This window comes from Nannospalax galili, unplaced genomic scaffold (genome assembly GCF_000622305.1).
Source record: "Nannospalax galili isolate Female #2095 unplaced genomic scaffold, S.galili_v1.0 scaffold529, whole genome shotgun sequence".
NCBI classification, from domain to species: Eukaryota; Metazoa; Chordata; class Mammalia; order Rodentia; family Spalacidae; genus Nannospalax; species Nannospalax galili.
Window position 1 is genome coordinate 153,604 of NW_008360309.1, and position 13,445 is coordinate 167,048.

The 13,445-nt window shown below is 43.0% G+C and overlaps 1 pseudogene; it reads left to right on the top strand.

Annotated features, from left to right (window-relative positions):
• Positions 1-7,721: 7,721 nt before the first annotated feature.
• Positions 7,722-9,879, top strand: LOC108490266 (annotated as a pseudogene).
• Positions 9,880-13,445: the final 3,566 nt, after the last annotated feature.

Consider the following 13,445-nt stretch of genomic DNA (forward strand, 5'->3'; position numbering starts at 1 on the left):
ACAGTATGAAAATAGACACCTTTCCAGATCACACAGCTACCTAGTTGTAAGATGGTGCTTACTGACTTAGCCATCTTGCAGCCTGAAAGTAACATGGAAAATGTGCGCTGGGCATGGGAACTCACAAATGTATTCCCAACTTTCAAGATGCTCTGACAGATGGGGGTCACAGTCCACATGGGACATACAAGAATTCCCTCAGCGGCCTTTGTGAGTATTGATGTAATTGTAAATAACATCAAAACTCTGTAAGAGGATTATGCCTGAAATGACACTGTCTTGGCAGTCTTTTCTGTCTTTTTACTTCTAAAGATGTGTATTTGGGAAAAGACTGTTTTATGGAAGTTAGCATACACCCACAATGACCTTTAATCACAGGATCACCAAGTGGCATTTTCAATACAGCTTTTTTCCAAAGGAAAAAAAGGAATGCCCTCTGTAACAAAGAAGAAAACGTGACCTTATGTACATGCTGACCTTAATTTAATATTGGTTATTTTTCCTACAATGTTTAAATAGTTACAAATATCTTAAAAAGCAAGTGCATTCAACTTAAAATGATACTTCAATTCAAGACATGTCCTTTATACCAAGACAATTCGTTTTAACCTTCCTAGGTTTAATGCAAATACATTTTTTCAAAATCGTATTTAACTATGTGTATCCCATTTTGGACAGTTATTGATTCCTTATAAGAGTTTCAGTTGGGAAAATGGTCTTCAAGAAGCTAAACTGTTTCCTAAGTATCCCTAAACTACTCACAGCACAAAGCACATTGGAGAGTGTAGCTAAAATGCCTTGGGGGAGGGTGAACAGTGCCCAGCCCTCCTAACTTTGGTCCCAACAACAAATCAAGGTATAATTTCACCAAACTGAAATTTGGGAAACCAGTGAGTTTACAGAGCAATGGGTGAAGGTTTATTTATAGGAGTGTGGGTGCACCCCCCAAGGCTGCAATGGAAAGTCATCATCCAAGCATGGATGTTGGTTTCTCCACCCTGCATAAAATGGCAAGTGTCTCCCTAGCCTTCCTCAGTCTATATTTCCTTAGCCTCTACTCCCCCACCCCCACCAATCTCCCCCCTGCCATGTGCAATTAGGTTTGGAGGTGTAGCTGACTCTCTCTGCCCCTCCTTCCTTGCTGCATGTATCAGTCAACAAGTTTAGCAGTGATGATCCCAGGTAAGTGGGCACAACCAAGCTTGGGAAGATGGCATCTGTTCATCCTCTGTCTGTCAGAGGACAGTCCTACAGAACAGAGGAGGGGATGGGGCAAAGGAGAATGATGCATAATGACATTCATATATGAAGATGTTGATGAAACCCCTTTACTGAAACTTTTTTTTTGGCGGGGGGTCTTTTTGAGACAGGGTCTCCCTGTAGCCCCAGCTGACCTGGAACTCACTACATAGACCAGGCTGGCCTCGAACTCACAGAGATCTACCACTTCTGCCTCCCAAGTGCTGGGATTAAAGGCATGTGCCACCATGCCTGGCAAAACCCTTTACTGAGCATGCTCAACTAAAAACTGAAGAAAACCAGATCCTTCCCCAAAGCAAATCAAAATAGCCAATCAAACAAAAGGCATTGACATTTTAATACATTATCCATTGCAAATCTCCATGGGGTACTGATGTACTTACAGGCTGAGATTTGTAGCCAAGTACTGTTCACATCTTAGTGGATGTGCATAAAACAGACTCCATCAAAAATGAAGAAGTGGAGAAAGATTTTTATCTACTGCAGGTAGGAGAACATGGGAGTTACCCACAAAGCAATGCCCAACTCAATGAAGAAGATTGGGGATTCTATTCATGGAGTCTATACATGCTCATACACGAAATCATGGGGCAGGGGGCACTGAGCATTCACAGTTAAGGAATATGTTCCTAAGCACGTCCAGCTTAAGGTCATAATATTAAAAGGAAAGATAAAAACATTTTGGGCATGCTTAGCTCAATGTCATGGAGCACACCTTTGGATGCTTAAAATGGTGGTGTTATACAGGACAGTCCTCTGAGTCAGACAGATGCAACTTCCCCGGCTCAGTTGTGCTCACTTACTAAACATCACCATAGCTGGGCTGGTCGCATGTTGATGCTATGCATAGAAGGAGGGATGCTATGCAATGGTGAGTTGCAGCATCCTCAGCTGAGTTTCCAGCCATACCTCCCAACCTGTGGTGAGCAATTCAGCCCTCATTTGGTGAGGTCTAGGGGAAGGGCTAGAGCGTACAGGCTGAGGAAGACTAGGGAGGGGCTCCCTATTTATGCAGCTATGGAGCAGCTGTCGTTCATGCCCGGGTGCAGACCTTCTGGTGCAGCCTTAGGGTGGGAGAGTGCTCACATTTACCCATTGTTCTGTAAGTAAGTCCAGTAAACTCACTGGTTTCCCAGAGTAGAATCGGAGTAGAATTTGTCATTGGGACCAAGGGAGGAGGGGATGGATGTTGTTTACATCTCCCCCAGGGAAGGAGTTTTAGCAACACTTGGCATAGCACGCAAGATAGGATGAAACCAAGATGAGTTTGGGAAGAGCAATGGTGGTGTCCCTGATATGAGGAAGGGAAGGAATGTTTGCAGAGGAGATTTTGACATGGTGGGCTATTCCTATAGGGTTGTGGGGGCAGTGGCAGTGGGTAGTGCAGTGGGTGATGAGATGTATAACCACCTAGGCAGAGGATGCCTGGGGGAAATCCTGGAATGGCAGTCTTCTAGGTGGTATGGAGTGGCACTACTGATTGATGGTGGGGTCTACCACGAGTGTATGGAGACATTTTGAGAAGAGCCGAAGGCCTAAAGCAACCATTACAAGATGTGAGAGTAGCGCATCAGGTGTCAAGGTATCAAGCAAGCAGCTGCAAAGACCGCCTGGCCTCCGCTACCATCATAAGAGAGCTAACTGAGGCTGAGATGGTAGATGAGAGGGAGACTACAGGTGTAAGAGAGGAAGTGTAGTGAGAAAGAGACAGGGATCTGAAGTCTGAATTTCCCTCCAGTCTAGCCAATAAATTGAATAAAAGAGAAAGGGAAGTAGAGGTTCTAGATTGCCACTTCTCAAAGCTGGGAGGTCAAAGGGTAGAGAAAATACAAGTTAGATCTGTATTAACAAGTCCTTCCTAGAACCCCCAAACCTGGCATCCATGGGAGAAGTCAGCTATCAAAGAAGAAAAGGACAAAATAGAGGTGACAAGCTGGGCATGGTGGCACATGCCTTTATTCCCAGCACTCAGGAGGCAGAGGCAGGCGGGTCTCTCTGAGTTCAAGGCCAGCCTGGTCTGCATAGTGGGTTTCAGGCAGCCGGGGGGACCAGGGAGACCCCGACCCCAAAAAAACAAAAAAAAAAAAAAAAAAAGAGGTGACAGAAGACATCCTTCAGTCCAACCTTTGATACAGAGAAGTAAAAATCCATGATCCAGTTTGCAGACAGGGGTCTTAATAATGGTCCTGTGCCAAAGCCCATGGTAATCAGAATATTGAGCACTGGGTGGAATTAGGGGAAAGCTTTAAACAAGTAATGAAAGAATCTCTCATAGTCTGGCTTTCAAGGCTGTGGGATATGGGGTCAGGTGGGCAGGTATGATCCATCTAAACGTTGAGGAGGCAGAGAAAATCAATACAACCCCCCATCGCTCTTTAAGATACAGACTGCTGCCGGGTGTGGTAGCATGCACCTTTAATCCCAGCCCTCAGGAGGCAGAGGCAGGTGAATTTCTGTGAGATCGAGGCACCCTGGTTCACATTGTAACTTCCAGGTGGGCTATGACTAGGGAGACCCTGTCAAAAAACAATCAACAAAAAGGCAAAAAAAAAAAAAAAAAGATATGGGCTGTGCAACCCGAGGCAGCGAGAGGAATCAGTCCCTGATGGACTGACTCATGTGAGCCGTTAGAGACACTTGGTGTGGTGGTTTGAATGGGAATATCCCCCATAGACTCTAAGTATTTGGACGTTTTATCCCCAGTTGGTGGCCCTGTTTGGGGAGGTCTTAGAAGATGTGACCTTTTCTAGAGAAAGTACGTCACTGGCGGCGGGCTTTGAGAGTTCTTAAGCCTTGCCGGATTTCCCTTCACTCTGTTCCCTGTACCTGCTTGAAGATGTGAGTGTTCTGCTTTCTGCTCCGGCCACTTCCTGCCACTCTGCCTCTGTACTGTGATGGACTCTGATCCTGTTGGAACTGTAAGCACAAATAAACTCTTCCTTCTGTAAGTTCCCTTGGTTACAGTGTTTCATCACAGCAACAGAAAAGTAAGGAATACACTTGCTCATCACCACTTGAGGTCCCGGTAAATATCAGGGGCTGGAGGACAATAGAAGAGGGGCAGGCTCTCCTGAGTAAATTAGGAAGAAAGCAGTGTATAAAGGCCAGGTCACTGGGCCAAGTCAAACTGTGTTTAAAGAAGAACTTGATTCATCAGGGACGTCAAGATTGGCATGGAGCTTTAGCGGTTTTCCTTAGTCTCTTGGTGGGGCCGGATTTTCATCAACTAGGAAAGGCTTTGGCAGATCTAATGACCTAGACCAGCCTGTAAAGGGGCAAAGCAACCTAGAGGAGATACCAAAAAGACAAAGCAGAAGAAGTCTGCTTGGGTTACTGGAAGGCGAATGTGGCAAGATTTGTGTCAAGCCCAAGTTCCTAAAGTGTAAACTGTTTTAAATGTTTTCTTGAGACCTTAATTCCTCGTGCTCTGAGAGACTGCTTGAGCCCCTGAACAAACTGTTCCTGGGAGCTAGAAGTAATGCCCATGCCTCTTAAATATCGCCCCTGCGTGAGCTTCAAAGCAGGCTGGCAGATCTTGTCAGAGACTGGGGTCCCTACCTTCAAAGGGACTGCTACTGAATGCTTGTTTGTGTGTAATGCGTCGGTTCGTCTTACCAATACGATCTGTCTCACGGCGGTCGACCGTGGCGATCCCGAGAATGATCTGTCTCACAGCGGTGGACAGTGGCGATCCTGAGACCGATCTGTCTCACAGCAGTGGACTGTGGCGATCCTGAGACCGATCTGTCTCACAGTGGTGGACTGTGGCGATCCTGAGGGGGTTGCCTGCGCAGGCCAGTTGGGGGAACCGACGTTCCTTCTGGAGCTCCCCGCTCTTCTCTCGAGCTGGACTCGTGCGCCACGCTGGGCGCCAGGAATGTCCCGACCCGCAGGACACTTCTACAGTGGCACGACGAGTGGGGGTCCTAGAAAGAATGACAAACAAGGAACACGAAGAAAGGGAGCAAGACAGTGTTCTGATCAAGCTCCGTTTATTGAGTACACACAGCGTATATTTATAGTAGGCTCAGGGCGGGGGGAGTGGAAGGCGGGAATAGAGACAAAGGAAGAGGGGCTCTGGTGGAATTTTCCACTAAGGGCTAATTGTCAAAGAGGGGCAGAGGAGTTTGTCTGAGAAGGCATGTGGTTAACATTTCCCAGGACTAACATCGGTAGTAAATATTTCTCAAGGCTGACTTGACTTGGGTCACAAGTTGTTTTCCCACATTCCTCAACCAGGTATTATCTTATAGAAACTTACAGAAACCCATTAAGACTGTCTTTTCTCAAGGCCATAGAGATTCGCAGGAAACCATAAAGCTGTCTTTTTCTCAAAACCATAAAGATGTTTCTCTTCTGGCCTTTTGGCTCCCAACAGGTTACTGGAAGGCGAATGTGGCAAGATTTGTGTCAAGCCCAAGTTCCTAAAGAAAAATTGAACAGAAAGCCAAAATCTGTGCTAAGGAGCTTCTGGAAGTCTTTAGAACCTGAAGTGCAGTTCAAAGAAGGCATCCATGTTAAAACAATATGTGATCAGGACTGTTCAGGGCAGGTGATGATTCCCTCAGAAAAAGCAATATAGATTTTTCATCTTACAAAAGGTTATATGAGGGGTGGAGACAGTTTGCCCAGTCTAAGCTTCCCCTAGTAGGCAGATGTGGTCAATGCAGAGGCTACAGCTGTGGCTGTAGCTGTGGAGCCAACTCAGAGCCTGTTGGATTCAGGGAACTCGGAGGTGCAGCAGGGCAGAGCATGGCCTGTTCTCCTTCTCCCTTGACCCTGTGCAGGGCAGAGCAGCTTGAGCCAGCACCAATGAGTTCATCAAGATGGAGAAATGCAGGGAGGCTCCATGGAAGAGCTCTAAGATACAGAGTGGACTGTCTCAGAGAGGATGACTAAAGATGGTGGAGAGCTAATTAAGTGAGTGCCCAACATGGATCTGTTGAGGAAACAATTAATGCAAATAGATGGGCTTTCCCATCCTGTATTAGACCTTGCTTATGTTTGATCTAGTATTTTCTTAGTTTCCAACTTTTTTTGGTCTTTTTTTTTTTATATGTGAATGTATTGCCTACATGTAGGTAACTGTACCCATGTCATGCAGTGCCTGCAGAGGTCAGAAGAGGGTGTCTGATCCCCTGGAACTGGAGTTACAGATGGTTTTTAGCTGCTATGTGGGTGCTGGGAATTGAAACCAGGTCCTCTGAGAGAGCAGCCAGTGCTTTTAACCACTGAGCCATCTCTCTAGCCCCAGAAGTTTCTTTTAAAACATTTAAGAGAGAAATGACTTTGACTGTGTCACTTATCTGGCAGTCATTGTGTGGGGTCCATTTTTCAATGGATGGGCATTGATAAGACATGCCTTATCTTGTCAAGTAGCACATTTTATAATATGGGTTTTTTTTGAGACAAGTCATTTGGTAAGAGGTCACTAATTATCAGGCTCCAAGTGGTCATGAACTGATTGTTACAGTGTAGAAATTTTGCTTTTACTTTTAGCTTTCTCTCTACATTTTTTTTTGTGTTAGATCACCAAGGTCTAATGATTGAAGATCTAGCTTCCAGCCACTTCAGAGCTGGATTAGGATGTCAGTTGGTGTTGCTAATTAGCCATAGGCCGTCAAAGCATAGATGGCTCCTGAGCCATTTTGGTGAGAATAGGGAGTGGTTTTCTTAAGACATTGAATGCCAGACTCACATAATTTGGAGATACAGAGGCTCAAGACATTTTTTAGAAGAATAAGATCCTTGTAGACAGGCTAAGCAAGGGTGTGCCCCATTACCCCACTGTGCCTTTGCATTAGAAGTCACTGAAAGCTCAGAAGGCTAGAGGTAGGAGCTCAGAGGACTTAAAGAAAAAAGACCAGAATAAAATATGTTAGAGCTGGAGGAAGGGATGGATGTGTAGGTATTTCTTCCAAATTAAACATTTTCTCATGGAGGAAGAAGGGAAGCTTAAAAGGTTCAAGAAGTACACTTAGAAGGCTCAATGATCTCCTGATAGACTCCTCCCCAAGCATATATAAACACTAACAAATGTTGAAGAGGCTGACTCTGGCCTGCAAGACCTCTGCTGTGTGTACAAGAATCTCCATGCCTGGAGCTGTTGTGAGTCATTATCCATGCGGGGTTTGCTTTTCAATGATGCTGTTGCCTGTCTGTTGGTCATGCTCCTGTAAGTAACCCCTCACTCATACTGTCAGTTGTTCAGACTTTCTGAAGACAGGAAGTAGACATGCACTGTAGGAAGAGAATTGGGGCAGAGCCCAGCACATCCTGTGCCCTGTGCACAGTAGTGAGAGAAGTGTCCCTCCAGCAATGTCCTTTCAGAACCTCTCAAAGCTTGCATTAGAACTTCTGTGTCATGGAACAAAATGTGTGGATAGCACAGAATTGTGTGAACCTCTTATCAATAGAGTCTATGGAATGCTTAGGATTCTGTGACCTTTGAGGATGTTGTCATGAGCTTCACCCAGGAAGAGTGGGCTTTGCTGGAGCCTTCTCAGAAAAATCTCTACAGAGATGAGATGCTGGAAACCTGCAGGAACCTCATTGCTATAGGTAAGAGTATTATCTTACCTCCAATTAGAAAATTAAAGAAAAAGCTTTTTCTGGTCATTGCTTTTCTGTGATATAGAATATCAAGATGGAAAATGTGGTTAATAAATCAGGCATAGTTACAGTGTACACTGAAATGATAAAGTATATTTTTTCAGTAATTTCTAATAATGTATCATATTTTCTGGGACTACATTTTAGGAAATGAGTGGAAATACTGGAATATGGACTATTATAACGAGGACATCTGGAAGTCAGTTTCTCTGGAAGACTATTATAAAATCTCGGGTCCTATTTTGCATGTAAAAGTGGAAGCTGCCAGGCGTGGTGGCACATGACTTTAATCCCAGCACTCGGGAGGCAGAGGCAGGCAGATCTTTGTGAGTTCAAGGCCAGCCTGGTCTACATAGTAAGTTCCAGGACAGCAGGGGCTACAGGGAGACCCTGTCTCGAAAAGACAAAAAAAAAGTGGAAGCAAAAGTCATTTGAAGGAATTTTAATGTCCCAAGAAAATTCAAGAAAAAGCTAACAGGAAGAACAAAATCAAGCTTAAATTTTTTCAGCACTGGAATATTTTCACCAAAATTACAATAATATGCACTAAAATATAAGAATGCTGGTCAGCATTTGCAGAGCATTTCACTTGGAAATAGCACTAATGTTACTGTTTTGATAGTATCTCTATGAGAATTATATTGCTGAACCATCTATTTAGTTTCAGACCATTCAGATATGGCAAGAGGCATATACTTCACCATATTTGGACGACAGTATATGGCCTGGACCTTGAAATAAGCAGTCAGAAGAAAAGCAACCATTACTAATACACTTGTTTTTCTATTTACAGAAGTTGCATATTAGAGACACTCTATGAGAAGAAAGAAGATGGTCAGAGTTCTTCAATCCTGATACTAAATCTCAATATGAACATGAAGATTTCTATTGAACTAACATCATGTGACTTCAATGTATGTGGAAACTTTTCCATGAGTTGTTCATCCTTTAATACGCATACCACATGTCACTCTCAATATAAACCCCATGATCACGAAGAACATGGAAACAAGCAATATAGCTCAAATTTTCTCACAAGTTGTCGAAGATATATGGGAACCCACATTGTGACTAGACCTAGTGAATGTGAGGCATGTTTAAATCTTTTAGTTTTCCAAGTTCGTTGATAATATACCAAGAAACTCGCAGTAGAAAAAAAAAATCAATCAATACATGGAATATGAGTTTATTTCTCACATGTGGAGAAACTCACACTGTAGGAAAGTGTTACCAGTGTAATCAGTGTGGAAAATCTCTGAGTTCTTATACCTCCCTTCAACAACATGAAAGAATTCATACTGGAAAAAGCTTCTATGAATCAAACAGTGTGGCAAGGCCTTTAGATATCACAGATATATTGCATGAAAGAATTCACATTGGTGAAAAAAACCTATGAATGTAAACAATGTAGTAAAACATTTACACATCACAATTATCTTCAATTGCACGACAAGACTCATACTGGAGAGAAACCGTATGAATGTAGGAACTGTGGTAAAGCCTTTACACGTCTTAGTCACCTTCAAAACATGAACTAACTCATACTGGAGGGAAACCTTATAAATGTAAGCAATGTGATAAAGCTTTTAGACAACATACTTTCCTTCAATTACATGAAAAAGTTCATACTGGAGAAAGATCTTATGAATGTAAATGTGGCAAAGCCTTTACATCTCACTGTTCACTTAGATCACAGCAAAGAACACATATGGGGGGGCTATGAATGGAAACAGTGTGGTTAAGCCTTTACTTATTCCAGAAATCTTCGAAGTCACAAAAAAACCTCATACTGGAGAGAAACCCTATGAATGTGAACAATGTGGTAAAACCTTTATGCAAAACACTTCTCTTCAATTACACACACACACACACACACACACACACACACACGCACACACACACACACAAAATCACACTGGAGAAAAATTCTATGAATGTAAATGTTGTGATAAAGCCTTTAGAAGTCACTTTTCACTTCAGTTACACCAAAGAACTCATGTAGAATAGAGAAAAGACACAATATAAGCCTTTAGATGTCAAACAGTCTGACGATATAGGAAAGAACTCAGCTACCTGAGGAAAACCCTAATGGATAGAAATAATACTGTGAAGCTTTTACACGTCATAGAAATATAAAAGAATTCATATGGGAGAAAAAACCCTATTTATGTAAACAATTCGGTGAAGATTTTAGATGTCACAATTGTCCTTGATAACAAAGATCTTTGCCTGATTTGACTCTTTTTCTTCATATTTTTTGCAAGTAATTCACCATGTTCGCTCCAGTCTGATAGTCAATACCTCAGTATCGTGCTCTGTATTTTCAGTTTTTTGGAAACACTAATGAAATCTGTGATAGCTATGGCAACCCCTTTCAATGGATTATATTTGGAGCATCTTATTTTGCTTCTGTGGTTTCTTTCGCCTCTTCAGCTCCACATTTACTTGGTGATGGGTATTTTCAGCTGCAGTGTATAGAATGTGTTGGCCATCTTGTAGGTGGTCCATTGTTGATGTAAATGTTGAGTGTTGTGTGATTGTACTTTTTAAACAATAATGGCTGTGTTTTAAAGGCAGTGGGGTTTCATTTTTTATACTTTCAAAAACTCTTCAGATGTTCTTGTTCACATTCTATCCTGGCTTGCCTCAGTATTTAGCCCAGGCTGGATTTGAATTCATGATTCTCCTACTCAGCCTCCTCAGTCCTTGGTTTATGTATGTACCCAACACACCCAGTTCAGTGAACAATTTTTTTTGGTCTTTTTGAGACAGGGTCTCCCTATAGCCCCAGCTGTCCTGGAACTCACTATATAGACCAGGCTGACCTCGAACTCACAGAGATCCGCCTGCCTCTGCCTCCCAAGTGCTGGGACTACAGGCGTGCGCCACCATGCCCGGCTTCAGTAAACAATTTTTAATAAGGTATAATGTAAAATGATTAGCAAAAGGGGATGCCATTTTATTAATCAAAATATGATTATCAAAAAGTATATTAATAACTTCACATGATATTCTAAAACAGTTTTACCTACCTCATAGAAATGTGAAGTAGAACATTCATCAATTGTAGAGCTGGCTGTAAGATTGCGTGTGTTAGTAAAACTTACAAATTATTTGATGTTCCACGTGACTTTTATGTCAATCAGTGATTCGTTTGGGAATTTCATATTGAAGTGTTGGTGTGGTGGCACATGCCTTTAATCAGGAGGCAGAGGCTGGTAGATCTCTGTGAGTTCAAGGCCAGCCCAGTCTACATAGTGAGTTCCAGGCCACCTGGGGCTACAGGGAGACCCTGTCTCAAAAAGACAACCCCCCCAAAAAAAAACCCACAAATACTTAATGGAGAGTGAGATGCCTCTATGGAAAAGGCCCTTGGCATCAAGCTTGACTGCTTAAAGATCTATGGAAGATTAATGCATTCAGTGCTAATTCACAAAGAATCTAGAGACACTGAACACTTGGTATCTATTCTGAAAAACTCAGGAAATTAAAGATACTGGCTGGTTACTGCTAGCACCTATTGACAGAGTACCAAAGGGAAAAATTATCTCAGAAATTCAATTTTCCAGATCCAGATGTGCATAAACTATCTGAAAGCTCCTGTGGGTGTCCTCAGAATCTTCTCTACAGCAGCCACAGGATGGAGATTGCAGGAAGCCAAACAGAAGCCTTCAACATATGACTGACTGACTGTTTCTGCAAGTTAAATCTCAGTCTGTCAGTGAGCCAAGGAGGTAGTGTCAGACATGAGTGATTGTGAGCTATGAAACTGTTAACTTAGAACGCAGCAACCAAGAAAGGCTGTCATTTGGCTTATCCTGGAATAGCCCTAGAATATACAAGCCCCTTTCCAGCAAACAATTCCAATTGTTTACAGCAGTTTTTTTTTAATGTCTGTTACTTGAGACCTCTTTCTTTTTCTTTTAATAAAAAGTACCCCAGGCAGAAAAACCGAACTCCTTAGTCACATGCATGCTCTAGGCTGCTTCTGTTCTGTAAGTGTATTCTGTGGTTTTCCTCTCAATAACTCAATAGTTTTACTATTACTGCCCAGTATCTTGTCCAATTCTTTGTTCAAAACACAAAGAACCTGGACATTGCTTCACAGGACACTTCCAAGACCTTCTACAGTAATAACCTTGGTGAAACCAGCCGTGACCTAGGGGGATGACGATATGGGAGAACGAATCCTCTTCTGCGTCGCTAGTGTGGATTTCCCTCACCACTCTCCAGTACTGTATTGTTTTGATGTCAATGACTGTGACAGCTGTATGCACTGACTGGTTTGATCAGAAGCCAGCATGATTCACCCTCCCACATCACCTGCCCTGTAAGGAGCTCATAAAGAACAGAAAGACAAGAGATGCTGGTCTTACATCCCTGAGGAGCAGGAATGGGTGCCTGTGTCTGGGTGCCCTCCATTGCCTGCCTCACCCAGGACATCGATGGGTGAGGGGAAAGAACGGGCGCAATGGTTACCTCTCTAGCTAGAGCCTGGAATAAACTCACGGTCAACTAGATGAATTCAATGAATGAAGAAAGATGTCACAAGTTAGACGACTTCATGTTATTTAGAGTATGTGGTCTCTGCTTTCTGGAACAGAGTCAAACTGTTGTTTTGGCATTTTCAAAGTTTCTGTTTTCAAAAGCCACCCAACAAGGGAAACATAAAAATGACTTAACTTTTGTTAGATCTTCCCCATTTTTTAAATACTTCTGTGTAAGATTAACATTTTTATTTTTATGTGTGTGTGTGTGCGCGCGCGCGTGCACCTTCTTGTCTGTAATGTGCACGTATGTGTGCAGGTGCCCACAGCAGCCAGAAGAAGACATTGGAACCCTTGCAACTGGAGTTACAGGTGATTGTGAATTGTCTGATGTGAGTGCTGGGAACCGAAACCAGGTCCTCTGCAAGAGCTTCAAGCACTGAGCCATCTCTGCAGCTCCAGATTAACATGATTATTCATTCAAGAGTTCGGGGGCTAGAGAGATGGCTCAGTTAAGAGCACTGGCTGTTCTTGCAGAAGACCTTGATTTTCTTGATTGTTTTAATTGGTGCAGAAGGGCCCAGCCCTCTGAGGGCAGCATCATTCCTAGGGCAAGTGGTCCTACCCTGTTTGGAAAAGCTAGCTAGACTGAGCCAAAGAGCAAAAGAGCCAAACTGCATTTCTCTCTGGTTCCTGCCTCAAGTTCCTGCCCTGAAGTGGCACACACCTATAATCTCAGCACTTGAGAGGCAGTGGGATCAAGGCCAGCCTGGTTTACATAGCAAATTCTAGGCCAGCTGGGGATATAGGATGACCCTGTCTCAAACAAACAACAGCAACAACAACAAAAACCTGTTGATCCAAAAACATACTTTTTACCTAAAAGAGATTATGAGATAGTTGTTTTATTACTGTTGTTGCTGCAACAAAATATCTGACAAGAAATTATATAAAGAAGGAAGGGTTTATTCTGGCTCACAGTTTCATGGGATACATTCCATCATGGTGGGGAAAGCATGGGAAGAGTAGAGTGAATTCAGATTATCACATTACATCTGTAGTCAGAATCAGAGCAAACAGGAATTT